The following is a 12,935-nucleotide window of genomic DNA, read 5'->3' as shown; positions in this document are numbered from 1 at the left end:
CTAAAACTGGTCCATCAGGCCCAAAAACGCGTACGTGAACGTGTACGTAAAATATTTCATTTTGATACGTTTTCAAAAATATTTCTGGAACCCTCGAAAAGTCCTCTGTTTCGCTAAAAGTCAACTACCGGTTTAAAATATGGTTCAACGTGTATAAATGTGGGACCCGGACGCTAATTCATTTCTTAATCATCTTTGGGAAAATTGGATCAATTAAATAAACTTGGGTCTAAATTTTTTTTTTTTAAAATACAAGTGCGGAAACATCATAGAAACAATCTGATATAAACATCACCATAAAAGTACAAGTATTGTACAAGCACATCAAAATCAAACTAAACTACTATATATCAAGTGCTAAAGCCTATTCTACTTCTGGGTTCGAATCTCCACGTTAACTGTAATCTCTCATCCTCTTCGTGACCCTGATCCTGTCCCACATGTTGTCATGCACACATACAAACACAACAACAGCCGGATAACTCCGGTGAGAATTATATTCCCAGTATAAACCATGTATACATGCATTTCATATAAACAGATACAAAAGCATAAGACATTTATAAACATGAATCGTAATCTACGAAACATAAATCAATACAAATCTGTAAAATCAATTATAATGATTCTACGAAACATAAATCAATACAAATACGTAAAATCAATTATAATCTACGAATCATAAATCAATACAAATCTGTAAAATCAAACTCTTCGACTCTAACTCTCTGACTCGACTCTTTCTAATCTAGGGATCCCAATTTTAATAAGAACATAACAAATCTCCCACCTACTCTCCCGTTCGCAGTGGCGGTACGTCCCTATTCCTGGACTTTGGTCTACTCTATATCGAATACTCCGCAATAGGGTCTACTCCGACTCCTAAGCACATCGATATACCAAACATCCAGTGTCTTGGCAAATCAGCCGAAGACTTGGCATCTCCGCCAAATACAGGCACATCCGCCTTGGCACTTCTGCCTAGGACTCTTTCTCGATATCTATCTTCTTTTCTTTACTTTTCTATAAATCAATAGAATAAGCATAAACATTCAAAGAATACAAAGGTATACAAATAAGTATGTGATTTAGGGAAACTCAAGTCAAATCCAACTCGAGTCTTATCTCCCGGATCAACATTGATTTATACTTTTCTTTCTGTCAATCTGATGCAGTCGAAGTCTCGAATTCGAAGCTTGTCAATATTCAATCTGGCAATGACAATATCGAGGAGTTCAATATCAATATACCACTCAAATCAATACTGGATATAATCAGAACTCAATCTAATTCTGTTTCAACTGCATAACTGCACAATCTCAATATACCCAGCAATACAAATATCAATAAATGCCAATCTCAACTCATAATCGATCGAGAAACATAATCTGATATCAAATCTGGATACTCTCAATCAACTCAACTCTAAAAAATCATAACGATTTCATACGGTATCTGTTCTTCAATCCGGTTTTGATTATACGATGTCTAACATATCAAGAACACCATATATCAATTATATCTAATTTCTTCAATATCGTATTTCCAAATCATATCAAAACATAAGAAAAATTACGTCTGTGTGAAGCTCTTGTCACGAAGAACACGGTACCGTACTCGGATTCAAAATCGGACGGACGGATCTTGCGTGAAATAATTTCTACAATCAAGACTTGAAGTTTTCCCGGAAGCTCTTCTCTCTCGTTTCTTGTCTGAATTCTGAGGAAGGAATGAAAGTACATAGATATATATTGCATGGGAAATCACAAGTGGCTTCATATTCTTGTTGCACGTCTCGCGGATATGCGCGACCATCCTCGACGCATATGCGCGAGACCTACTGGTCTCTGCGCATCAACATTCAACCGCTCGCGCATATGCGCGCATGTGCGCGAGAAACTCTGTCCCGAAGTTTTGGCTACTGACTTACTCTCGCATATGCGCGCACTATCTTGGCGCATATGCGCCCAAAGTTCTGTCTTGCACCTTGGGCTACTGTCCTTCTCGCGCATATGCGCGAGACCCTACTGTCTCGGCATACAGTTCCGCGCATATGCGCGACTTTCTCGGCATACAGTTCCGCGCATGTGCGCGCCATCTGCTGGATTCCACATTCAATTCATGCTATGCCATTCAAACTCTAGATCTTCCCATGCCTTCTACAATCACATCAATTAATCAACAATTATTCTCCTGTTATAGTATCCGTAATCGCAGGCCTTACAATAATATCTTAAAATGCTCATTTTCAAAAATTACAAAATAACTACCCATGTATTAAATAATTAAAGATAATTCTTTAATAAAACATTTTTCCTCAACTGTCCCCAGTCTCCATTCCTCATTCGAGCTTGAAATACTGCTAAAAACCCTATACAATTCAAGTAAACCATGTCATATAATCATAGAAATCAAGTCATGTACTTAATGCATTTAAAATAAAAATCGGAAATTTTCTTAAAATCCTAGATTTGCATGCAGTCAGGTTACGTCGTTTGAATTTCAAGACCTTACAGTTTTAGTCCGAAAGATTTTAATCAAATGGTGAGGAAAAGAAGATTTGTTTGCTGAAGGAAAATCCTATGATCGTCACGGCATAATTGCAGTAGGTCCTACAAAAGAAGTAATGAATACTCTTAATACATAAACTCCTACTCATACTGCTTTATTAAAAGAACTTTCTCAACACATGGATAAATACAATTTCTGAAATGTGAGCAGAAATTTTTGGAGGAATCTCTCAACCTTCCTTACAATCTTCTTCTTTCAAAGGAAAAGACAAAATTGTTGAAGATGCTGACATGGTTGATCAAACTCAAGATTCTCAAGACCCATATCGTCACAGCATAATTGCAGTAGGTCCTACAAAAGAAGTAATGAATACTCTTAATACAGAAACTCCTACTCATGCTGCTTTATTAAAAGAACTTTTTCAACACATGGATAAAAATACAATTTTTGAAATGTGAGCAGAAATTTTGGGAGGAATCTCTCAACCTTCCTCACAATATTCTTCTTTCAAAGGAAAAGAAAAAATTGTTGAAGTTACTGACATGGTTGATCATACTCAAGATTCTTAAGACCCATGTGAATACGATGATCTGTTTGGCTTATTAAATTCTTAAAAGACCACCTATTCTGCTCAAAGTAGTCTTTCTGTTGAATATTATAATAAAAGAGGTATAGTGTGTGTGTAATAGTAATAATTAATTATGTTTGTAATAAATACTATTATTTAATAAAGGTCCGAATTAAAGAATATTCTTCAAATCTTCAACTTTAAGCAGCAAGCTGTGAGCTCTGTTTTTCGTAAGCCTTTAAGGTAATTCTGGATCTTTCCAGTTGAGGATACGTAAACCACTGTTTATAAACATGATTAACTTCTGGATCTTTTAATTGATTCTCAAGAACCTCAATTTGAGTTTTTATTAATTTAATCTTCTTTTTTAAAGTTACAAGATAATTTGCAGATGGCATGATAAAATCGAAGGGTGGATCATAAATATAATTATAAGATATAAACTTACATGATCTTGCAGAAATATGGAAAGCTTGAGAGGATTCTTCGAAATTTTGGACTTTTTATTGAGAAAGAGAGAGTAGTATTTTTCATTGTGTGGTTCACAGAGGGCAACCACTCCTCTTATAAATACTAAAAGCAAACAGTACACCCACTATCTAAATTACTTAAACAAATACAATCATGACACGTACACAATAAAAGATAAAGTTACAAACTTAATAATATAAAATTTTTTACAAAAGACTTTTAGTCGATGGTGACATCCAGCTCATTCTCCACTGGCTTACTCGTTAAGTAATGCGAAAATATCATCCCCATCATAAGGGTCCTGTGCATCTTGATCTTGATCATCATTTTATGTCATAGAAGTGTCATCTTCCATTTTATCTTTTCCTTTTGAGGAGGTAGATGCTTGTGTAGATAAATGTTCGAGCAAAACTTGCACTGTGAAATCCTTAATAAAAATATGGTTTTGTATGCTCAAAATTTATCGCAAGTGCACGATGTCAAGTAATAATATAATGTACCAGAGTACGAGTATCGTTCCACTGAAGACTGTATTTAACAATGGTTATTTTCAGTTATTGAACATTTAGCAACGAAAATTGATTTGATTGTTTTAACACTACTATTCTTAAGCAAATATGCAATTAAAAAGATTCAATAATTAACTGATGGAAGATAATATCTAAAATGGTTGATTAAAATTCAATGAAAAGAAGGATTTGTTGGGAATATCGGTTCACCTACCCCTCGTTAATTAATTAATTTGTTCGATATTGATTTACGCTTCCGACAGGATTTCCTATTCAATTGAACACACTCTCTCGAGCTATGCCAAACTACTTCGACTCAATGAAGTAATTAAATGTCTTTAATTATTTATCAAGAGTGAATCGCATGTCGATCTGTGAAATCCCCTATTTTTCGACCCTTAGGACTATGACTATCGGCGCGTATCCAATCTCATATGTCTATGTAAATTGTATATCCACGGATTATACTACTCGTTCCTATCACAAGTTATTCTCTCGAACTCACTCACGATATAAACTCGTTGTTAAAATTAGCTCTGCTCTAACAACACGAAGAAAAACAATAGTATAATCAAGAATAAACCCGAAATTGAAATTGAATTAAATTAAATCAAAGTTTTGGGGTAGGATCCCCTCAAATCCCAACAAATACTAAAGCTAGCTACTAGAATTCATGATTGAAATCAGCAAAACAAAGTTTCGAAGATAAATACTAAGTTAGAAATACTAGAATTGACGAAAACGTGAAGAACGGTGCCCGGAAAGTGTCGAATCTTCAATCCAAGCGCCCAATTCTCTCCCAAGCTTGTGGCGGCTCTGAAAATATGTCTGAATGAATCTCAAATCTCGTCCCTCCCCTTCCCATATCAGCCACACTCCCAAAATAAGGTAAAGAATCGACTGCCAAATCTTGCCAAACTTAGGTGGCGCTCGGGCGGTAAAGAATTACCGCTCGAGCGCCACATTCTCTATAAACACTTGTCGAGTGCGGCTTTGGGCGCTCGGGCGGTAGAAAATTACAGCTCGAGCGCCACATATTCTGTAACTTTTCTTTGTGGATTACTTCTCGCGCTCGGGCGGTATGTCCATTGTCTTCTTGCTGGTACACTTTGCTCCGATTTCCTCTTTCCGGCCAGTTTACCTGCCAATTCGTTACGCCCAGGTGAAACATGACCAAATGCAAATGTTTACTCTAAAATGAACAAAATGTAAACAAAATGTACGCATGCACAATGCAAACACACACAAACTAATGCAATAAAACACGTAAAAACTACTTCTATCAATAAATTTGATTTTTCACCGAATACTTCTGAAAACATAGAAGTAATGGTATCTTTATCCAGATGATGGAAAATTTCTTTAAGTAATGTGGTCTGAGTTGGGGTGTCATGATTTATTTTTCTCATAGTTTCTCTGGCCGGTCCAAGAGCTATTACCCCATGTCGATCATAGACTTTTCCTTCTCCAAAAAAGTCCTCCTTACCCTACATTTTATTAAAATCTTTCTGATTAAAATAGTAGGGGCAAAATTGATTTCAAACTTTTCTTTAGTCATGTCTTGGAGTCCATATTCCCATCGTATAATACAGAGAACATTATAATTTATGGCGCATTGGATCATGGCTGTCAATCCGTCAAAATGCGGATTAGCTTGTTGAAAGTTGATCCATAAACATTTTTTGGAAGAATGGAGGGCATTACCACCCATGAAAAGAAAAACGTTTTGAACTATGTAGGTATAAATTGATGAACATCATCTAATTGGAATTTTATCCACCAAGAGTGTTTGCGTTGAGAATTCTCATAGATAAGAGTTGTATCCCATGCCATGATATAATCATGATAATTAAACGTATTTGGCATTGCCTGAAAAGTGTTTAATTGACTGGCTTGACCAAGAGGTAAACCCCAATTGGCCGCTGGGATAATATTCTTTATAATCATTTTAGAAAATGCGAAATCGCGATTGCGATCCATATGTTGTATTTCAACTGAACCAGTTTCTACTAAAATAGTTTCAAAATAGTCACGAATTTTTCTCCCCAATATGGGTTGTAAATCTTTGATTAAATAGCTTTGAGCTATATGAATTGGTGATAGACCTTTTAGGTCTTCGTCAACATGACAGCAATTAAGACATCCTGAAATTAAGTAGGGATATTTTAATTCCTCTTTGGAGCCTTTTAAGGGAAATATGACATTATTATAATAAGGAATTTCATATGCAGTCAGATCATCTGTGAATTCTTTAATAGGATCGAATTTCTCTTCTTCAGTAGTAGCCGTATTAGGCTGAGGAACATTTGCACCTCTTTTAAAAGGTGGTTTATTCATCGGTTTTTTTCCGGTCGCTGGTCACTTTAGAACCGTTTTCCAAGGTTGATCCCTGAAAAAATTCTCTGGTTAAAAAATCTGGTAAAGAATTAGATTTTACAGAGATATGTTCAATATCAAAATCAAAACATGCTAATATAGCTTGCCAACTAGCAAAGATTTGTTCAGATGCAATTACTTTAACTTCTTTTAAAAGAAGATCTTTTGTAGATTTGCAATCAACTCTTAATAGAAATTTCTTATTTAAAAGATCACTTTCGAATTTCGTAATACATTTAACAATTGAAAGAATTTATTTCTTTATTGTTGAATAATTTTTCTGAGTATTATTCTAAGTTCCAAAAGTGTATCTAACAAGAATTTCTTTAGATGTATTATCTATTTTTTGTTTAAGTATTCCTCCATATCCAATATCGGAGGCGTCTGTTTCAACTATTTTAAATGCTTCAGGATTAGCAATAGATAAATAAGGAAGTTCTTTAACTCTTTCTTTTATTTTTTGAATTGCTAAAGTATGACTATCAGTCCATGGTTGAGGATTTTCTTCAACCTTTGAAATAATAATTTACAGTCTTGAGCGAGATCTTTATAAAAATATCTTATATAATTAAGACTTCCAAGAAATCTTTGTAATTGATTTATATCAGTGATTTTATCAGGGAATTTATCAGCAAAGACAATTGCTCTTTCTATAGGAATCATTATTCCATTTTAAATGTAATGTCCTAAGAATTTTATCATAGTTTGAAAAAGTTTTACTTTTTTCTGATTTACTGCTAAATAAGGTCTTTTAGTAGCTTGAATAAATATATTAAGATGTTTAAAATGCTGATCAATATTGTCAGAATATATAAGGACATAATAAATTTGAAGATTTCTTATTAGGAATAATAGAGTCCTCATTATGTGAAGGACCAATACATTTCAGTTGTTTTCCTAATTTCCCAATTTCACTTTCTGATCCAAATATCATGAAAGCAATGACGTTAAACATAAAGACTGAAAGCTTTGACATGATAGATGGAACAGAAAATGTTGTTCTATTATATAGAATTTGTTATAAAGTTATGAATTCAACTATTTCTAATATTAGAATTAATACTAATCAAATTAGTTCAAAAAGAGGTGAAACTACTCTTTTTATTACTGATATCAATAAAAGTAATATCATGATTCCTAAAACTATTAATTGGAGTCAAGTTACTTTGCCAGAAATCTGAAAAATGGAGAATATAGCTCCTTCTCTAAAAGAAGAATCTAGAAAACTAGAAAGTATAGTTCAATATGTTGATGGGGATGTTGAAATAAAATTTTCATCCCAAAGACATCTAAGAATTAAACTTCCTGAAGAAAGTAGAAATTCTACTTCTTCTATATCTGATTTTGAGAAAATTAGTGTATCTGGTCTTCAAAAGATAAATGATAATGTTTCTCATCCTGAATACAAAGTTGATATTCCTGAATCAAGCACTTCTCGATTTCAAAGAAGTTATTCTGTTAATAATAGAAAATCTAACTCCCCTATTTTTTCTGATATGGAATATAATGTTATGGTTATTAATAATAACGATTCTATTCAGAAAAGTTTAGAAAAGATTAAAAATCTAAATAAGAAAAAATGGTTTTTAAGTTGTTTAAATTCAGAATAACAAACTTTATATTCTTCAAGATATTTAGATTGGGTTAAAGAAACTAAATCAAATTTAGATTTTTTCAAATGGATAGAAAATTTATATTTTCCAGCAAGAAATAAAATATTTCCAAATTTTAAAGAAGAGTCTTTTATAAACACTCTTGAATCAACATATAAATTATATGTTCATGAAACTGGAGAAGAATCTTTTGAAATTCATCCTCCATTCACTACTTTACAAATTAAAAAGGGTAATAAAGAAATTTACGCTGCTCCTATAAAATCTGAATTAGGGCAGAGTAATTTTAACCACATAATTCAACATAATAATTTTACCAATCTTACTCTACATTCCTTAAGAATTCAAACTACTAGAATAGAAGAAATTTTATCAAAATCTAAACAAGGATTTTCTAATGGTGAAAGTTCAAAAACTTTAATGATAAAACCTCCTCCTAATCTTAAAAAAGAAAATTTTCTTTTAAGTTCTAAAAAGGACGATGATTTTATGGAAGGTCTAATAGATCGATTACAAAAAATTAATATAAAAGAAAAAGGTTCTATTTCGGTAATTACCAAAACTGAACAACTTGAATGTTCTTCTAATTCTTCTGAAGATGAAATGCATATTAATAAAATGCATAAAGTATCAATAGTAAAACCTTTTTATAAAAAGGCAACACCTATTGATCTTCAAATTGAAGAAAAGAAAGATTACGTTCAGTTTAATGGAGAAGCCATTACTGAATGGAATATAGATAGAAAATTTGAATATCAGATTAAAACTGTTATTAAACAAATGTTAATATACTCTTCTGCCGCAAAGATAAAAGGTAATAACGATAGGCAAATTGCTCAAGCCATTATTACTGGTTTCACAGGTCAACTTCAAGGTTGGTGGGACTTTTATCTTTCTAAAGACGCGAAGAATAAAATTCTTAACTCTTCTATAATTGATCCTAATGGAAGAGAAGAATTTGATGCTTTTAATACACTTATTTATACAATTCTATCTAATTTTATTGGAGCTAATGAACTTCAATTAGATAGATCTCAAGAGCAATTAATGAATTTGAGATGTCCAACACTATCTGAATTCAGATGGTATAAAGATGTTTTTATTACAAAAGTATTAACCAGAAATGATTGCAATGCAAATTTTTGAAAAGAAAAATTTATTTCTGGACTTCCAGTTCTCTTTGCTGAAAGAGTTAAAAATAGGTTAAAATCAAAAACTCCAACAAATTCTATAGATTGGAGTTCACTCACCTATGGTGATTTATCAGCAGAAATAACTGCAGAAGGAATTACTCTTTGCAATGACATCAAGTTAAAAAGACAACTTGATATGCAAAAAGAAGAAAATATGAATATTATTGGTGATTTCTGTGAGCAAATAGGTTTTCAACCAATACAATATCCTAAAAAAGATAAGAAAAAGAAAAGATTTCCTTTCAAAAGAAAGAAACATTATATAAAAGATAAAGAAAAATCTAAAAAATATTCTAAGAAAAGGTTTAAAAAACCTATAAAAAATGATTCTAAAGTTCCAGTATGCTGGAAATGTGGAAAATTTTGACATAAAGCTAATAAGTGTTATGTCAAGAAAAAGATTAATAATCTCAACATAAACAATGATTTAAAAGAATCATTGATAAACATTCTTCTGAATAAAGAAGAAGATTTAAAACAAAAAGATTTTTATATTAATATTATTGATGAATTATCAAAATATTCTAATAGTAGTTCAGATAATGATTCTGAAATGTCCGAAAATAAACCCTGTGATCCAAATTGTGATTGTGATACCTATCTCATAAATTTTATGGGATTAAAAATAAATGTTATATCAAATGAAGAAACTTTCATTTTAGATCTGATAGATCAAATAAACGATCCTATAGAAAAGAGAAAAGCTATAGAACATTATTTAAATATGGCAAATCATAAGCCTACTAAACTTGTACAAAATACGGTACAAGAATATGAATTATATTCTTATAATAAAATATTAGAAAAGGCTAAACAAAAAGAAAGAGAGCCTACTATTTCTGAATTAAAAAGAGAAATAGATCAGATAAAATCAGAGATAAAATATTTAAAAGAAAGAGTAAATACTCTTAGTATTAATAATCACACTTGGGAAAAAGATTCTACTTCTGATGAAGAAGAAGAAGATATTTTACCTAAAGATGAGAATGATCATGAAATAAATCAAATGGTATGGGTCAATAAAATTGATCAAATTATTTCTAAAAAATGGTACTCAAAAGTAACATTAATCATTAATAAAAAAATTTAAAATTACTATTGAAGCATTATTAGATACAGCAGCTGATGTAAATTGCATTATTGAAAGAATTGTTCCTTCCAAGAGAAGGAAATCCTGTTTGCTTATATGAACCATATACATACGATGTATTGGTTAAATATCTTTCCATGATAGTCCATGGAGTTCTTTCCCATTGGATATCTTTTTCTTCTATGAGAAGAATTAAATCTCGATATTTTGACTCTATATATAGAGCTGAATCACCTTCATCATCTTTAATGACATTAACATATGATGCTTGAAACTCAGAATCTGTATTATTTCTCTGTTTTTGTTTCAAGAATTCTTGAAATTCATTGTATAACGAATCATTTTGCTCAGTATTACTGGCTGATGAACTATAAATATTTTGGGCTATAAGCCTCTGTTTTCCACGCTGAACAATAATATTAGGGGGTTTTCCCTACCACCTCTTCCTCTATAAGAGGAATCTCCTCTTCCTCGAGAACCCATATCTGTAAATAAGAGCATTAAGATAAATATTCTCGAGTTAAGAAATCTGGTAGATTATTATCTTCACATTTTTTATAAATGATTTCAAAATCAAAATGAGCCTGCGATCTTGTAAACATTTGCTTAGAAACATCATGTTTAAAATATTTCAAAAACATAAATTTTGCAACTTTTGATTATATAAATCATCTTGAAATTTTAAAATACATCTTACAATAGCTAGAATTTTTTTTGCTATGTAGAATAATTTTTTTGAGAATTATTCCATTTCTCAGAATAAAATCTAATAAGATATTCCTGTTTTGTTATGGGATCTATTTGTTTTAAAATTCCTCCGAAACCTATGTCGAAAGCATCAGTTTCTACTATTTTATCCCATTGAGGATTTGCAAGCATAAGACAAAGGAGATTTTTAACTTTCTCTTTTGTATTTTTAACAGCTTCGGTATGTTTATTAGACCAAGGTAAATGATTTTTCTTTAATATATTATATAAGATAGCAAAATCCTCAGTAAGATTTTTAATATAAGGAGAAATATAATTTAAACTTCCTAAAAATCTTTTAACTGAGTTTTGTCAGTTATAATATCAGGAAATTTTGAACCAAATTCAATACTTCTTTGCATAGGAATTATTTTCCCTTTTTCAATTATATGGCCAAGAAATCTAATATTAGTTTGAAACAAAATCATTTTAGATTTTGATATGACAATACCATTCTAAATAACAATATTTTTAAACATATCTAAATGTTTAAAATGTGTTTCAATATCATTTGAAAATACTAAAATATTGTAATACCCGAATTTTTTAAAAACAAATTTGAAAAAAAAAAGTTAGTGTACATCGGCACTATTCAAGCGCTGCGGCGCTAGAATAGTAGCACCTAGGCGCTAGTTTTGCGCAAATTTGGCGCTGAGGCGCTGAAAAGTGGCTTTGCAGCGCTACAGACGCGAAAAATCAATATTTAAGTCAACTTTCACCTCCTCCTATCATTTCTCCTCCTTCTCCTCCACCGAAACCTTTTTTCCTTCCATTTTCTACATTTCTTTCTTCAATCTATGGGAGATTTGTTCAAGAAAATTATGAAATGAAGTTAGATTTGTGATCATCTCGTCACGGGCTTCACGAGAATGTAAGTATTTCCTATTTTTATTCAAATTTTTTTAAAAAAAAAAATTCGGGTATTACAAATATCATCAATATAAACAATTATAAAATTGCTGTAATTATAAAAAAATATTAAACATTATATTATGTTTATTATTTTCTAAACATTCTCCATTTGACTTAATTGAAGGAAAAAGAATACAACTAAACAAAGTCAACAAAGAAAAATAAGAAACAAGCGTAAAAAATGAAATATATACGTCAAAGCCATCTGCTACGAAAATGTGTTTCAGTTTTGATCAAATCGTGCAGTGCTAACATAATCTAATAAAATTATCACTACAACAAAAATGATTTTTCGCAGCGCGTAAATTCTCTTTCCGCACCGCACATTGCACGCTGCACAACTGCAAGCTGTTGAAAGTTCAAAATTATCCGCGGAGAGCATGTGCACGCTGTTAATACTATTATCCGTTAATACAATTTCCATACCAACAACCATTAATTCTCAACAGAATGTCAGGATTCATGTGCACTACTAGAACATGTCAGAATGGATGATGATATCGCAACGACATCCGTATTTGGAAATGGATATATGACTTAAAAAAATTACCGTTGCAGATGAAGTCTATAAATAGATCAGTTTGACAAGCCTCTTAAGCTTTCGAACTCTCTGAATATTTTGAATTAACCGATCTATTGTATCTTCTTGAAAAAGCTTTATGCGAACCAAACTGATAAGAGCAAGCACATGCCAATAATTTATTATCTTATTATTTGATGATCAATTTGTGTTTAGAATTTCTTTGTAAAATTTGTGTAATCGAGAGTAAGAAGTCTTACTGCTCAAATTTATTAAGATTGAAGTTTAGTAATAGTTTCAGCTTGTAATTACCAAATTCTTTTAATTCAAACCTTCCGTGATGAAGAAAGGGTGGCGTAAGCCTATTAAAGTTTCCGAACATCCAAAAAAAACTCGTCAATATACTATTCAGTTTACCTGTTTTA

Source organism: Primulina huaijiensis, chromosome 17 (assembly GCF_012295235.1).
Source record: "Primulina huaijiensis isolate GDHJ02 chromosome 17, ASM1229523v2, whole genome shotgun sequence".
NCBI lineage: Eukaryota > Viridiplantae > Streptophyta > Magnoliopsida > Lamiales > Gesneriaceae > Primulina > Primulina huaijiensis.
The sequence above is the reverse complement of the archived record's forward strand: the minus strand, read 5'-3'. Positions refer to the sequence as shown.